This window comes from Lemur catta, chromosome 1 (assembly GCF_020740605.2).
Source record: "Lemur catta isolate mLemCat1 chromosome 1, mLemCat1.pri, whole genome shotgun sequence".
Taxonomy (NCBI): Eukaryota; Metazoa; Chordata; class Mammalia; order Primates; family Lemuridae; genus Lemur; species Lemur catta.
The window spans coordinates 123413402-123426500 of NC_059128.1; positions in this window are offsets into that span (position 1 = coordinate 123413402).

Below are 13099 nucleotides of genomic sequence, written 5' to 3' on the forward strand. Positions count from 1 at the left end.
CCCTTGTGAGCATGGGTCAGACTCATACAACACCTCTGTCTATCCTCATTGATCATTTCAAAGATGCTAAGGAAAGGGCACACAGCCTTTCCTTGGATGTAAAGAAAAAGAAATTTATCACCTTGTGTGAGACAGAGTGGCCGGCCTTCGGGGTAGGATGGCCACAGGAAGGAACATTTGATGCTGAGCTTATTGAAAAGGTAAAAGGGATAGTCTATGGCCATCACGGCCATCCAGACCAAGTCCCCTATATTACAGTCTGGCAGGATTTGGTCCAGAATCTGCCACCTGGGCTAAGGGCCCTCCTGCCAGCATCAAGGGAGAAGACACAAGCCTTAGTTACCAAGGAGGTGGGGAAGAGTGGGGAACAGGATCCTCAGCCCACAGGGCCTGTGCTGCCAGACTCTAATCTATATCCTGATTTAATAGATTTAGAGTGGCATACACCCCCACCTTATAATCCCAGGGTGGCCCAGGGGGCCCAGGCGGCTCCTGCGGCTCCCGTGGCCCAGGGGAAGATGGGGCCTCCGACGGGGGGGGCTGGCGTACGGCACTAGACAACGGACTGGACAAACTCCAGATCTTGAACCAGTGAGGGCGCTTCCCTTGAGGGCCGTGGGACCCCCGGGAGTGGACGGGGAGCAGGCGCATCAGTACTGGCCCTTCTCCACCAGTGATCTTTATAATTGGAAATCTCAAAATGCAAATTTCTCTGATAATCCGAGAGATCTAATTAACCTTTTAGATTCTGTCCTTTTCACTCATCAGCCCACATGGGACGACTGCCAACAGTTACTTAAGGTTCTCTTTACCACGGAGGAGAGGGAGCGAATCCAGGGAGAGGCACAAAAGTTAGTTCCTGGAGAGGACGGCAGACCTATCATCAACCCTCGAGTTATCGACCAGACCTTTCCCCTTGAACGGCCGCCCTGGGACTACAATGAGGCTGAAGGTAGGGAGCGTCTCCGGGTCTACCGCCAGACTCTGATGGCCGGTCTCCAGGTGGCGGCACGGAAGCCGACCAATTTGGCTAAGGCAGGGGATATTCAGCAGGGGCCCGAGGAGAGTCCAGCGGCTTATCTAGAGAGGATTATGGAGGCTTTCAGACAGTACACTCCCATAGATCCTACTGCAGAAGAGAGCAAGGCGGCAGTAATGATGGCTTTTGTTAACCAGGCAGCCCCTGACATTAGGCGTAAAGTGCAGAAAATAGAAAGGCTGAGTGAGAAAACTTTAAAAGACCTGCTGGAAGTGGCGGAAAAAGTCTATAACAATAGGGAGACGCTGGAAGAAAAGTTAGAAAGAATGAGACAGGAAGATAGGAAGTTCCAGGCGGGTGAGGCACGTAAGGCAAATAAGGAGATGGCTAAGATCCTACTTGCAGCCATGGGAAGGGGACAGTCAGGGACAGATGGCAAAGAACGACCCCGGAGGGAAAGACTAGGCAAGGATCAGTGCGCCCACTGCAAGGAGCACGGACATTGGGCTAGAGAATGTCCCAAGAAAAAGGGGGCCCAGGGAGGAGAGCATCGCCTAAGAGAGTCTTACTAGCGGGGCAAGTGAGTCATGCTTTTATGGTCATTCCAAAATGCCCCTCCCCATTATTAGGAAGGGACATACTCACAAAATTAAAGGCCCAGATCTGCAAAGAAGAAGTCACTTATCTAGGATATAAAATAAAAGGAGGTCAGCGATGGCTGACTGAGGCAATGAAACAGACTGTGTTAGGGATTCCCACCCCAACTTCATGTCAAGAAGTGCGAGAATTCCTGGGGTCAGTAGGGTACTGCCGTCTCTGGATCCCAGGTTTTGCAGAAAAAGCTAGGCCCTTATATAAAGGATGTAAAGTGGGCCAGACATGGGAATGAACTATGCAAATGGAAGATGCCTTCCGGGCCCTAAAAAAAAGCTATGTTAGAGGCCCCGGCCTTGGCACTCCTTGACCTCACAAAGGAGTTCCACCTGTTTATAGATGAGAGAAAGGGAATAGCCAAGGGGGTGCTTACGCAGACACTAGGACCTTGGAAGTGGCCAGTAGAGTACCTGTCCAAAAAGCTAGACCCGGTGGCAGCAGGGTGGCCTGCGTGCCTGCGAATCATTGCAGCTACTGCTTTGCTGGTCAAAGACGCCGACAAGCTCACCCTGGGCCAGCGTCTGCACATCACCACCCCTCACGCCATAGAGGGGATCTTGAAGCAGCCGCCTGGGCGATGGATTACAAACGTGAGGCTGACTCACTACCAGGGACTTCTGTTAGACGCCCCTCGCATCGGATTCTGGACTCCTGCCATCCTGAACCCAGCCACGCTTCTGCCGGATCCTGAGCCAGCAACGCCCGAACACAGCTGCCTTGAGATCCTGGCTGAGACCCAGATGGCCCGGAGTGACCTGCGAGACCGCCCCCTCACAAACAGCGACCTGATCTGGTTCACGGATGGGAGCAGCTTCGTCCGGGACGGACACAGGTATGCAGGGGCGGCCATAGTAGATGAGCAAGGCAGGCTTATCTGGGCCACGCGCCTTCCACAGGGGACCTCGGCCCAGAAGGCTGAACTGATCGCATTGACAGAAGCCCTTCGCCGGGCCCAGGGGAAGAGGCTGACGGTGTATACTGACAGCCACTGTGCCTTCGGGACAGTGCATATACACGGAGCCCTCTATAGAGAAAGGGGCTTCGTTACAACTGAAGGCAAAGAGATTAAGCACAAGCCAGAGATACTCCAATTACTGGAAGCCATCCTGCTACCCAAGGCAGTGGCTGTAGTCCATACCCCGGGGCACCAGAGAGGGGACTCCCTTGAGGCCAGGGGCAACCGGGCCGCGGACATTGAGGCAAAAAGGGTTGCGGAAGGGCCGGTACTAACCGATGTTTTGCATCTGAGCTTGCCGCCCCCTGGGATGGGGAAGATGCCCCCCCAATCGGACTATTCCAGCACGGACATAAGGTGGGCCACAGAAAAGCTGCAGGCGACGCCGAATAAGGACGGCTGGTTCCAAGACGGAGAACATCGCCTGATAGTCCCTGAGGCCTTAGGGAATCATCTACTAGGGCACTTGCACCAGACAACGCATCTTGGCAAGAAGAAGATGTTACAGCTGCTGGCCACGGCACGACTCAGATTCAAATCACAAGAGAAGACGGCAGAGGACATTGTCAAAAACTGCCATGTCTGCCAGGTTATGCAGCCGGGGAAGGTCAGAGGGACCCATACAGGTACCGGGGAACAGGGGAGGCAACCTGGGTTGTTTTGGGAAATAGATTTTACAGAGGTAAGACCAGGGAAATATGGGTACAAATACTTACTGGTCATGGTAGATACCTTCTCAGGGTGGGTAGAAGCCTTTCCTACTAAAGGAGAAACTGCTTTAATAGTGGCAAAGAAAATATTAGAGGAAATAGTTCCCAGGTATGGGCTGCCAGAGAGCATAGGGTCTGACAATGGACCAGCCTTCACAAATCAAGTTAGTCAGGGACTAGCCCGGGCGCTGGGGACAGATTGGAAATTATAATCCCCAGAGTTCAGGGCAGGTAAAAAAAAAATGAACAGAACCCTGAAGGAGACTTTGACTAAATTGGTCCTAGAGACTGGCGGAGACTGGGTAACCCTCCTTCCCTTCGCCCTGTTCCAAGCACGGAACACCCTCTATCATTTAGGCCTAACCCCCTTTGAGATTATATATGGTGCTCCTCCACCAGTAGTGCCAAGAATAACTTCTGGGGCTGTGCCTGAAGCCCCAAGAAAAGTGCTACAGGCTGTACACGTGCTACAGCGAGATCAGGGCTAGATTTGGCCTGCACTCCGAGCTTTTTACCAACAGGGGGAGAGAGAAGTTACCGGACACCCTTACCAGCTGGGAGATTGGGTGTGGGTAAAAAGACATAATAACAAAACCTTGGAGCCCAGGTGGAAGGGACCTTTTCAGATTATTCTTGTCACCCCCACTGTCCTAAAGGTTGATGGTGTGGTGACCTGGATACACCACTCTCACGTGAAACCTGCCAGCGAGAGCGACCAGGAACAACAGCGCGACCAGTGAAAGGCCTTGGTGAACCCAACAAATCCTCTGAAGACCAGACTGACTCGTGTGGCCCAGTGACAGAAGTGCCTGGAACAAAGATGTTTGTGGTGACTGTTATAATTGTGACTCTTGTGGGAACGCTAGTGACTGATCCAAATCCCCACGTGCCTTATAACCTCACCTGAGAAATCACTAACTTGGAAACCCATAAAGTTTATAATAGGACTTCAGGGACGACCCCACTAAACACTTGGTGGCCAAACCTATATTTCAACTTAAAACAATTACCGGGCATTGACGTGAACTATAACCCTGCAAAGCACAACAGGTAGATAGGAGGAACCGCGGTGGGGGGGGGGGTGGTGTTGGTGCCAAGATGGCGAATTCACTCAACGCCAGGTCTGGATAGAGTTAAGTAAAAATGGGTTTTTTTTTTTACATGTCCAGGATTTAGAACAAAAAAAAAAAAAATGAGATGCACATGCGGGGGAATTAAGTCCCTCTGCTGTGCATCCTGGAGTTGTGTGACCACCAATGATGGAGAGTAGAATCTATATAAGAAAGGTACCCCCCAGTCATACACAGTTCTGTGCCAAAATCCACCCTTTGGTAAACCGGACTGAAAAGACAAAATGGATCGTTCCAGCACTCAATGGGTGGTGGCTCTGTTCTGAAGTAGGCCTGACTCCATGTCTCAGCCTGTCTGTGTTTAATGAGTCTAAGAAATTCTGTGTCCAGGTGCTAGTATTCCCTAAGGTTATTTACCATCAAGAAGAGATAGTATACGATGCATGGACAAAGGACACAGGCAGAGCTGGGTTAGTTAGAAAAAAAGAGAGAGCCCTTTACAGCAACCGTGGCTGCCCTTTTTGGCCTGGGTGTAATAGGAGCAGGGACAGGGATCTCAGCCTTAGCCATGCAACATAGAGGATTTGACCATCTAAGGGCCACCGTAGATGAAGACATAACCAGAATTAAAAATCCATCTCCCTTTTAGAAAAGTCCCTAAGCTCACTATCTGAGGTGGTGCTACAAAACCGGAGGGGACTGGACCTTGTATTCCTCCAACAGAGAGAGCTATGTGCGGCCCTTGGAGAAGAGTGCTGCTTTTATGCTGACCACACTGGAGTAGTTAGAGATACTATGGCTAAAGTCAGAGAGGGACTAGCAAAGCGAAAGCGTGAGCGTGAACAAAGAGAAGGATGGTTTGAGTCACGGTTCAATAGCTCCCCTTGGCTAACTACTTGGCTTTCCACTATACTAGGACCCCTAATTGTAATCCTGCTCATTCTCACTCTCGGGCCATGTATCCTAAATAGGCTGGTTGCCTTTGTAAAAGAACGGGTTAACACTGTACAATTAATGGTTTTGCGACAGCAGTACCAGAGCTTAGAGATAAAAGACATAGAAGGCTCATAAAATACAAGACCCCACGCACGAGCAAGAGTGCTCGTAGGTACAAAGAAAAAGGGGGGAATGTAGAGTAGGACTAAAACAATATTTTAGTTTGTTTGATGGTGACTTGTTTTTTGCTCTTAGCTAACAGCCAAATTCCGCTTCTGTACACAAAGCTTGCTTGCTAATTGCTTGATTACGATAAAGAGCTAAAACCATGCTCAAATGCAGTTTAAAAAAAAGAAAAAAACCGCACCGCAGGTGGCTTCCTGATAGGGAGGCCGGCTGTGCAGGGCGAGTGTCCTTGGGGAGAGAATCTCCTGGGAGGGACTCTCTTGGGAAAGAGTCTCTTATCAGAAATAACTAGCAACAGACTCCAGCAAAAAAAAGTATAAAAGCTTTGTTTTTACCCCAGGGCGGGGTCCTGGTTCGTAAAGAGACCACTGCGTTGGTGCTCTGGGACCTGGACCCTAGCTCGAGCTAGTCAAAATAAAACTCCTTTGCCTTTGCAGCCTCAGTGACTCTGTCTTTCTGTTCCCGGGGCCGAGGGGAACCGGCTCTGACACTATGGCGAGCTCCAACTTGCCAGCCTGGGTGTCGGGGGTAACAAGGCAGTCACGGCACCCACAAGCAAGGGGGACTCTGTGAGTTGCCAAGGGGAGGGGGCTCTTCCTGTGTGCCAAAGGCAGCCGGGCTCAAAGGGCATGTGGCCCGGGGACTGAGGTTTCTCTGTGGTTCCACAAGTGTCTTCAGGGGCCCCTTGTCCTGGAGGGACTCTTGCTGTGCTCCCGTGGGGAGTGGGCGTGTGTAGGAACACCACTTCCTCCCTGTGTCCCCATGGGTCGGGGTGGTGTGGCCCTTCCCTGCGCACCAGCACAAGCACCGCTCAGCACCGACTGAACACCGCACGCGCCTGGCGCGGCCACGTGCCGAGTCCTTCCCATGCATCCTCTCACTTAATCCTCACAGCAACGCTTCCTGCAGGTGACACACCTGCATCGCACAGCAAATGACAAAGCTCCGACTCACTGCAGGCCCTGCCCAGCTCTAAGGCCCAGATGCGCTTCCAACAAAGGGCCTGTGAGTCATCTGCACTTTTCACAGATAAAGCAGGGGTCCAGGAGCAGAGCCCCCGAAAGCTTTTCTTTTGTGCCAGCCTTTTGCAGCGAAGTGCCTAGCTCCACAGGTAAGCAGGTCTGTGGGTTCTGTCTCTAAGAAAAACAAGCAACTGCAGCAGCCGCCTGCACTGGGAACTCCCGAGCAAACCTCCTTGGCGTGAGCACACGCTGCCCCCTAGTGTTCGAATGCCACAGGCCGCCACCTCTGCTCAGGACGCAAGGGGGCAGGTGGCCGCCCCTCCTTGTCAGTGAGTGGCAGAGGAGAGCCCAGCGTTCTTCCACCCTGAAGAATGGGTGGGTCACTTCCCAGCGGCCTCGTCCACACCGACGACAAGGGCCTCCGCCTGCAAATGTTGCAGGCGTTGTGCTTCTGCTGGCTCCACTCCAAAAAGAGAGACTTTTTCCTCTGCAGGTGGTTTTTACACTCCATTTATTTACAGTCTGTCACCCAGTGGCTGGTGATCAGTGTTGAAATGCGACTGGATCTTCAACTCGGACCCCACCGACCTCCAATACTGCCTATTCTCTCCTGTGTCATCATTCCTTTAGAAACCAAATATGTATTTCAAAAGAAATTCACCTGCCTCTAGAGCTCAGTCCTTGAGCCAGTGGCTTGTTAGATAAGCCATGTGCAGGGTGAGGCAGAGAAACCTGCCCCGGGCACCCACCTGTTATTTTCATACGATCCTTTCTCTCCACCGTATGTAACATCACGGTCTCCGCGATGGCTCCGTGACTCCGAACTTCACGGGACTAAGAGAAAAATGAAACCCATTATAGGCACCATACATTGGAAGTACCCAAACATAACAAAGACAATCTATTGTAATTAAAATAAAAAATGTTGCCAAGTTTAGCTTATTCTTCTTTATGGTACAACCTTATATATGTGGGATGGGTATGAACCAGATATCATATGGGCACAGTCATAGCTCTGACAGAATCCTCTGAGAGTAACAGATCTTTATAATAAAGACCATCATTTAAAAATTTTGGTATAAATTGTGCAGCACAACATTGGCGTGACTCGAACACGGTGTTCTGTCTAAGTCCGTGCATGCAGTTTCTTCCCAAAGACAGTAAAAACGCTTCTGACAGCTTCTGTTTGTTCTTCTGTAGTCGAAGAGAAAAAAGCCAAATTCTGTGGCAAAATTATGAGGCCGTCAGAACGGATCCTCCCAGGGCCTGTTTTTAACGTTTCTTTTCCCCAAAGCAATCGTAAGGTTTCCTTTTTTGCTTTCTAACTTTTCTGGCTCAGGTTTAAACTTCCTAAATAAGTTTTCTCTTTCTGCAAAACAAATTGCCCCCACACTTAGCAGGTTAAAAAGAACAATAAACATTTATTATTTCACATTGTTTCTGTGGCTGAATGCGGCTGAGCATGGTGGTCTCTCATGAGGCTGCATTCAAGATGGCAGCAGGAGTCATTTAAAGGCTCCCCTGAGCCTGGAGGATCCACTTCCAGGTCATCTCGTTTGGGGGCTGGCAAGCTGGACTTGGCTGTTGGCTGGAGGCCTCAGTTCCCCACCCTGTGGATGTCACCACAAGGCTGCTTGAGAGCCCTCACGACAAGCTGGCTGGCTTCCCCCAGACTGAGATATCTAAGAGAGAAAATTAGAAGCCACAGTGTATCTTATGACCTAGGTCCAAAATTCACATGCTGTAATCTTTGCAATGTGCTAGCAGGTTGGAAAGTCCGGCCTTATTTAACGTGGGAGGAGAATGTGCGAGGGTCTGAATGCCTTACGGCAGGATCCGTGGGTCTACTCCAGCTGCCATACCTCTAGCTCATGTTCAGATGCCTTTTAAGAATAAAAACCAAGCTCTTCTCTCCTATTAAAAGGGAAAATAATCTGATATCAATGCCTTACACAGGCTTATTAGTGGTTAAATTCCAGGATGAGTTTCCGTCATGAGTTATGTCAACTAGCGCTGGGTTTTCCCTCTACTTGTAGTAAAGAGTGCTGTCCCATACTGGAAAAATTGTAGGTGTGACAAAGAGGAACGGGGACCCTCGAAGTCACCTTCTGCTGACTTACATGGAAGTCAGGTTTGAGGGTGAAACGAGACTGGACCCTGTAAGACCGAGTGCATGGGAGGAGGCTTGTGCTCTATGGCTTTCTCCAGTCTGGGGCCGTGCCCTGATCCAGCCACGCAGTCCGTGGACACGGCAGGAGGGGAAGGGTCCAGCCCAGGCTGTGCGTGTGGGAGGACAAAGGATGCTGGAGGGGCACCTGCTCACGTCCCACCCTCGCCTGCCCTGGCGATGAGACGAGGGACTCTGCTGCCTCGATGGGGCACTTCCCTCTGCAGGGCTCCCTCACCCGTTAGGAATCCCAGCTCCCTGCAACTTGATCCCCGCAACTCCAGCCCCACCCACCACGGCAGGATTCGGCACCATTTACTGCCCTTTCCCCCCTTTCTCGTTCTTTTTTAACTCTTTTATCTTGTTTTCATGCAATATTTGTTTCTTGCAGTAAATACAAATAAGCAATCCATCCTTACCGACATGCCCATCATCCCCATTCCAAAGATAACTATTGTTAATATTTTGGTGAAAACACTTCCAGGTTTGTTCTAAACTTTTGTTACTATGGTGTTGACTTCCTGCTCTCCCCAAATAAAATAGAGCACCTGATGTACTCGCCCCCCCTTTGTCTAACATTTGAACGTCCGTGTTCTTGCTACAAGACAAGTATCTCTTGGTAGCCTATGTTATTATATGTGCCTGGAACTTTGTTAGGTCCTGTGGATTCACGCGACACAGGCACAACCCAAGCCCTCCTTGACAGTGTTGCCTAGGAGGAGGGGACAGTGACATTTGACACTTTAAGTGCGCTCCATTACAATTTCTATAGTGCCAGGAAGGAGGCGCCTGACCCAGAGCTACCCAACTCATCTGGCCAGTCAGGGAAGCTACCGTGGAACCTGACGCTCAACTGAGACCCAAAGGACAAATGGACATTGTCTGGGGGAGAGAAAGCAAAGCCACAAGTGACCCAGTACCCACAGAGGACCGAGGGGAGAGCTGGGGCTGGGCTCTTGACCTCAAGTGTCCATGGGATGGCTCCCATCGGAGTCACACATGCACTGGTTAAGCTGAAGTGTCCCTGCCCCCAGGCCAGGGCACCAAACAGCCTCATTTTCTCTTCTGCCACATTCCGGGCGTTGGCACACACACCGAGGTTTGAGAGCCACAGCCCTGGAGTCTCCACTACTGGTGCTGGACGGCTGGGAGCTCCTGGAGTGCAGGTTCTACAGAGGCTTCCAGAACCAGCCCTGTGGGGACCCCCGGGGAGACACGGGGGATGGTGTGTTTGTGGAATCCTGGGAAAGCAAGCGGATGGAGGTTACTGACTGTATTTCATCAACTACACAGGCACATTTCTTTCTCACATTTGAACATCTCTGAAACTGGGATGCACTTACACTCAAAGACAGGTCGCAATTTCATTGACAGCACTTTCTTCTTTAGGATGAAGAGAATGCAATGGTGAGTCTTCTAGATGCGTTGAATGCAGGGGTGGCTCCCCTCATGTCCCCATCCTCTTCTCCGTCATCTGAAGGACCCACAGGGACACAACCTTATCTACACCCTTTGGAATATTTGCTGCCATGTCAATTTATATGGCATGACCTTTGTCACCTGCTGCAACTTTTTCCCCTGACGTCTTTGATCATTTCCTTGTGGCTCCCATTTCAGTTTTGCCTTTACTCATGAAGTCTGATCAAAAAAGTTAAAAAGTGGTCCTGGGGTGCACCTTCTTCATTAGTGAGATAACCTAAGAACCTCGATAACCAGGAAAGCAGGTTCAGAACTCTTCCCCAGCAGCTGAGACCTGCTGGAATAACAAAACAGAAAGGCAGCATGTTCCGAGGCCAAACTGATCTCTGAGCAGAGAGGTCTGCTTGGGTTCCCTCGTTAACACAAGGGTAGCAGCAGGGTTTCCAAGGCAGCACACAGGGTCTATCTCAGGCAGGAAGGCAGTGACATAGGCCCTTCTTGGGGACTTTCCATCAAAGATGCAGGAGGCCGTGTGGCTGCATCCTTCTCTGGGTCCCCCAGGGTTCTGGTCTCACCCACAAGTCGCCCTTCCCCAGCCACCCTGGAGACAGTGAGGACCCTTGGCTGTCCCCAGCCTCTGCCTGCAGAAGGCAGAAGAGTCTCTACGGCAGAGTGCACAGGATAGACAAGGTCTGCTGCCCCAGAACCCAGAAACTTGGCACCTGCACCCCCATGTCTGCCACCTGCCTCTCCTCACATATCCCTGTTGTGGACAGCAAGTGCCACTGCGGGACACAGTCATTTCCTCTGCTGGCAGGGGCATCCCCCTGGAATGCCAGGGTTTGCATTGTCAGATCCTGAGACTGGACTACAGAGGCAGCTGCTTACAACTGGCCCTCGTGGCCTTGTGGTTCTCCCTAGTTGGATTGAGGGCACTATTAAAACCCTCCTTTTTCTTAGGGGCAACATATTTCGTCCTTGGTAAGACAAAATCTTCAGTGCTGCTCGCAAGGTTCCCGTCATACCAGCTTCAGCAGAGACCTGGGAGGCCCACGGGCTACTCGGTACTGCTGGCTGGTGAGCATCCGCCAACCTGGGGCTAATGCCCGTTGGTAGTTTCAGCGTGGCAGAGGCTGTTAGTTGCCTCTGCCAACCTATTGTCACTCTCTTTATTAATAACAGAACTTTGTTTTTATTTCAGAACCACAATGGTACCCAGTTAAACAGACTACATTTCCCAGACTCCCTTGCAGCTAGTTTGACCATGTGACTAAGTTCTTGCAAATGGAATACAGTCCTCCCTGGGTAATCAGGGGATTGGTTCCTGGACCCCGTTGGACACCAAAATCCACAGATACTTCCTTTATATAAAATGACATAGTATTTGCATATAACCTACACACATCCTCACATATACTTTCAGTTATCTCTATATTGCTTGTAATATGTAATACAATGTCAATGCTATGTAGTTGTTATACTGTATTATTTGTAATGTTTTACTGTTGTATTGTTATTTTGTATTTTTTTTCCCAAATATTTTTGATCTGTGCTTGGTTGAATCTGTGGATTCAGAGGACTGATTGTATATGTGGAAGACTGTAGAACTTCCTGGAAATCTCTTTATAGGAAGCTAACTCATCTGGGAGGAGAATTCTTCCTCCTGTCGGCTACCTGGAAAGTATCCAAGATGGCTGGCACTCTAGCAGCCATCTTGGGCCATGAGGTTCCCTAGGATGGAAGTGACTGTGAGAGGGTGCTGGAACAGAAAGATACAAAGAGCCTAGCTCCTGAATGTCATGGAGCTGACACACCAGCCCTGGACAACCTGCCTCTAGACTCCTTTGAAGTATGAGAGAAATAAGTTTCCATCTTCTTTAAGTCACTGTTGTTTCCAATTTTCTGGCATAGGCAGCTGAACCTGACCCTAACAAATGCATTTAGTATTGTAAGGATGTTACCTTAGAAGTTCCTGACTAAATGGAGATCGTGCTCTTCTCCTCCTGCAGTGTGATGCAGCAAACTAAGATGAACAGCGTGGACTCTGAGGTTAGGAGACATAAAGGTCTGACTCCCTGCTCAGCTGCTAGCCACGTGCCACAAGCAGTGATTCAGCCTCTCTATGCTTGTTTTGTCTCCTGTAAAATGGGGTGCATTAAATTAATGAATGCATATAACATACCGAGAACACAGTAAGGACTCAACAATGTTAGTTTCCTTGTCCTTCTCCTCATGCTCATGTTGAACATTTTATTTTATATACTCAAAAGAAATTCTAGGTCCAAGGTGAGCATTCCTTATCTGAAATGCTTGGGACCAGAAGTGTTTGGATTTTTATTTATTTACTTTTTATTTTGGAATATTTGAAGGTATCTAATGAGACATCTTGGGGCTGAGACCCAAGTGTAAACACAAAATTCATTTATGTTTCATATATACCTGCATACATAGCTTGAAGATAATTTTACATATTTTTAATAATTTTGTGTACCCATATATGTGGTCACGTGAAATTTTCCACTTGTGGCATCATATGGGTGTTCAGAAAGTTTTAGATTTTAGAGTATTTGGGATTAGAGATGTTCAACTTATAAATGTACATTTGGGTTTATTTCTATGTGAGCTGACACTGCCATCATAACCTTAGCAGATACTGGTGTGGGTGGGCTAGATAAAAATGCCACAGCTAATGCAGTAGGAAGCTCAGGACAGAGTGAGGTAGTCAGGAGAAGAAACAGCAAACAGAGTCCCCGGAACAAACATCCTCCAACTCAGAACAGCTGAGCTCCCCAGCAGAAACCAGACCAGAGGCCACTGGCCGGGGGCTGGCACTCAGATTCCATGGAGTTGTCCCCAACCCTGAGCACTGCGGGTACTGACAGCATTGCCAGCCTGTGAATGACAAGGTGACCACCTAGGGGGAAATCTGGGGGTAGGGGCTGGTGAGGCTGGAAGCATAAAGCTGGTTTAGCTGGTGAGACACAAACATCTCAGAACCTACGTGCATTTAAAAGGACCCCAGCAGCCAAACTCTGAGACAGGCCGTCTACGTGGGCCGCTG